The sequence below is a fragment of the Crocodylus siamensis genome, chromosome 2, assembly GCF_052110815.1.
Source record: "Crocodylus siamensis isolate JL-2025a chromosome 2, ASM5211081v1, whole genome shotgun sequence".
Lineage (NCBI taxonomy): Eukaryota > Metazoa > Chordata > Crocodylia > Crocodylidae > Crocodylus > Crocodylus siamensis.
The window spans coordinates 166870589-166874833 of NC_143396.1; the positions used below are offsets into that span (position 1 = coordinate 166870589).

The 4245-nt window shown below is 44.8% G+C and overlaps 1 pseudogene; it reads right to left on the reverse strand.

Moving 5' to 3' along the window:
* Positions 1 to 3046: 3046 nt before the first annotated feature.
* Positions 3047 to 3950, reverse strand: LOC149871108 (olfactory receptor 5G9-like; annotated as a pseudogene).
* Between the last annotated feature and the right edge of the window lie 295 nt (positions 3951 to 4245).

Consider the following 4245-nt stretch of genomic DNA (forward strand, 5'->3'; position numbering starts at 1 on the left):
CTGTTGGAAGAATGAGAGAGAAACTCACTGAAAAACATGAGACAGTGACAGCACAAATTAAAATCAGAAAGCAACCATCACAAAGACCATGGATGAGAGTCTTTCTTCACTGGCACTTGTGAATAGTTTGGCACTAGCTTCTCTTGAACTCTGATAGGAAAATTAATGGTGTAGCTACACTGTACACTATATTTAAATGAGATATCTCAGCAACCTGAGGCAGCCTAGCCATAGATAAGGAGCTGACTCAGTATGACATTTGACAGGATTTTTGGAGGAGGTGAACACTTTTTTTGAGAGGAACAGCCCCTGCTCAGCACTACAGATCTCGGGGTGGTGTGTCAGACCTCGTCCCTGCCTGTGATTCCAGAGTGATCCCCATCAATCCCAGCTCAGAGTTGGCACAAATACAAGAGGCCAGATGCAGACTTCAGCCGTACGTACAGCTTTGCTGGAAGACAATTTCAAACCGTGGTTGGGAAATTCGGTTCATTGCTTTGCCAATGTAACATCTCTGTCCTAAGCCATTTTGTTGCCAAACGCTGAATGAATGTTGGAAGCAGACAAACTGAGTTTGAACATATTTCAGTAAGTGCATTTCAGGCACAATTTCCCTTTGACGTCCCTTCTTGCTCATGAATCGTGAACTTCTGCAAAAGGCAAACCCCAGTTACTCACCAAAATTCAGCAGCTTCTGCCTCCTCCCCTGTCCTCTCCTCCCTGTTGATTACTTTGAGATAGACAATGATCAAGCCATGCTTCTCCTCACATAGCAGGTAAGGCTGCTTTGTGAAAAATGTTTTTCTTTCACTTGGAAATGTGTGCCCTCATCTAACCAATGTGCCAGGGAAGATGTAGGATTTATTCAGTTCCTGTCAAAGCCAGTTGGCTTTCTTCAGTTGGCGCATTTGCTCAGTGACCACAGAGCTGCACAAGATAAAAGGTTTTTATCAGGGGTTGTGATTATGGGAACTGGTCCCAGAAGAACCTCAGGTCTCAGAGGACCCTATGTACACGTGAGAAACAATTACACAACATGTTGATGATTTTTTGCAGCTGTATTTTAATTCCTCTGGGAGGCAGCATCAGTTCAAATGACCAAGAACAGTTGTGTGTGAAGGTCTGAAGTGGTGATTTGGGGGAAATCCCTAAGGAAACGGCTAGCCTCAAAATGCAGCGTATGACTCGATGGCTTAGGCAGCCCCTTTTAGCCCTATATTCCTATGTCCTATCCTGTCTCATTCCCTGCTCGGTGCTGGGTGAAAAAAAATCTCTTTAAATCAAGGGGAACTGAGTAATTAGTCAGTACATATAAAGTATATTGTCATTCTGTTATGTATATATGTGCTTGTGAATGTATGGCCATACATATGCATATAGGCATGTTTGTAAATGAACAACTGGCTTCTGGAAGCTATGCTATGCCAGAGCTAGAACAGAGCCACATCTTCAGCACAGTGTTGTTGAGCTCTGGATATTTGAAAACAATTTTTGAAAAATAGTCTTGTGATGGTCCTTATGCCTAGGGCCCTAGTTAAATCACAGTTTTGTGATTTTTGCAGAAGCTGTGAAAAATGGCAATGGCTGCAGTCAGTGGCCCATGGAGTCATATGATTTGGCCTGTGCGGCTCCCCAAAGGTCTGGAAATTTGGTGGTGGGAGAGTGGTGGCAAATAATGCCATCACTATTACTCCTAATCAAACCTCCAAGTCCCACGGGCTAGAAAACATGGTCCAGTGCATGGGAATCAGGCTGATAAGTACAGGGCTGGGACTGGGGCAGTGGGTCTGATCTGGGGTACTGGGCCAGATCTGATGTGAATGGAGTCAGGGCCAGGGCTGGGGCAGGAGGTCCAATCTGATGTATGTGGGGCTAGAGTGTCAGGCCTGGTCTGGCATGTGAGGGGCTGAGGCTAGGTCTGGGGCCGGGGCCGGGGCCCAATTTGGCACAAAGGATCGGGGCCTTATCCATCATATGCTAGATTGGATCCAAGCCCCAGGTGTGCCAGATTGGGTGTATATACCAGATTTGGCCCATGGTCTGACCCTGCACAACTTACCTGGTATGCTGGGCTGAAGGATTGGGCATCACTGACCTAGTGTATCATGTCCATTTTTGGGCACTGAATTTCACAAAAGGTATGGGCAAATTAGAAAGGGATCAGAGGACAACAAGTAAAATTCAAGAGGTCAAGGAAACATGATTTACAAGGAAAGCTTGGAAAAACTGTTTCCTAGTCCTCTAATTATTGTTGCTTTCCACTGGGCTCTTTCTAATTTGTTTATGTCTTCCTTGAAGTATGATGCCCCAAACTGGACATATTATTCCGGGAGAGTTTCACCAGGTTTGGATTAAGAGAAGAATCACTTCCCTTGATTTTGAAGCTACACTCCTGTTATTTAGTTTGGAGAAGAGAAGACTGCTGCATGTGGGTGGGTGGGGGAGAAGGGGTTGACAGAAGTCTTCATGCACTCAAAGGGTGGTTATAGAGAGGATGGTAATACACTGTTCTCTTTGGTTGTGAGTGCCAGGACAAGGAGTAATGGTTTTAAATAGAAAAAGGGAAATGTGGGTTGGATGTCAGGAAGATCTTTCTCAAAGGCGTAAAAGGAAAATAAGCATTGCTCCGAAACACAATCTGACCCTACATCTGATGCCAAAATAAGATGCACAAATAGTGTAGACCATTATGATATGGTGATAGTTTGCAGATCATCAGCTATGCTGCTTCCTGTTGGACTAGTGGCATTTTAATAAATCCCTTAGAGAGAACATCAGAGAAGACAGTCTCTTGAAGAAAATAGGCTAGATCACATCTTTATCAGAGCTCATGTTAACAGCTGCTGAAATGTACCATGGCTTACGTTTTTGCTTGCTACTTTCTCTCCTCCTTCTACTTCTACTTCTCAAAATAACAAGGTCTTCCCAAGACTCTGTTTGTTCATAGACTACAAAAAAGAACCTGGATTATTAAGTACAATGGTGCCCTGCAGTGAAGTCTGGCACCACATTATGTTCCTAAGGAAAGCATTTTCTTCCCAATCACTCACCTGAGGGCATCCTTTACCTCCTTGTTCCTCAGGCTGTAGATGAGGGGGTTCAGCATAGGAATCACCACTGTGTAGAACATGGATACTACTTTGTCCAGATCTATGAAGGAGTGGGAGCGGGGACACATATATGAAAAAGAGGGTCCCAAAGAATATAGTGACAGCTGTGAGGTGCAAGGAGCACGTGGAGAAGGCTTTGCGCCTGCCGTTGGCTGAGTGGATCCTCAGGATGTCTGTCAGGATGTAGATGTAGGAGGCAAGGGCAATGAGGCTGCTAAATGTACCCAGGACACCAGACAGAACAAAAAGCACCATCTTATTGATGTGGTTGTCAGAGGAGGAGAGTGAAATCGCTACAGGGATGTCACAGAAGAAGTGGTTGATCACCCTGTTGCAGAAACTCAAGTGGAAGGTGAAGCTCGTGTGCATTACAGCATTTACCAGTGCAACAATATAGGGGCCAGCCAAGAGCTGAACACAGATTCTGTGGGACATGAGGACCATATAGAGCAGTGGGTTAGAGATGGCCACATAACGATCATATACCACCACTGCCAGGAGGTAACACTATGTGGCCACAAAGAGGCCAAAAAACCACATCTGCGCTGCACATCCAGCAAGTGAAATAGCTTTCCTCTGGGCTATGAAGTTTGCCAGCATTGTTGGGGTGACAACAGAGGAGTAACACACATCTACAAAGCAGAGGTTGCTGAGGAAAAAGTACATGGGGGTATGGAGTCGGGGATGAACTTTGATCAATATGATCATACCAAGATTCCCAGTCAAGGTGATGGTGCAGATCACCAGGAACACTACAAAGAGAGGAATTTGAAGCTCTGGATCATTTGTGAGTCCCATAAGAATAAACCCAACCAGCTCTGTAGAATTGCCTGTGGCCATGTCTTCCAATCCTGTGATGAAAAGAAGATGAGATTGCTACAGTGATATATTGTCATCCCACTTTCAATCTCCAACCCTTTCCCATCAACCTCCCAAGCCCCACCATATATCTTACATTTAGTTCTAGAGTTTGAATCTAAATGGGCAAGGAAATGCCTTTTCATGGGACTGCAGGGCATAGGATTAGACAGCTTCTCTTGGGTCATTGAGCAGACCCTGGTGATCCCAGGCAGTCATGTCATATGTTCCCATTAATTCAGCAATTAAGCTCCATCTAAAAAAATATTTCTTTTTC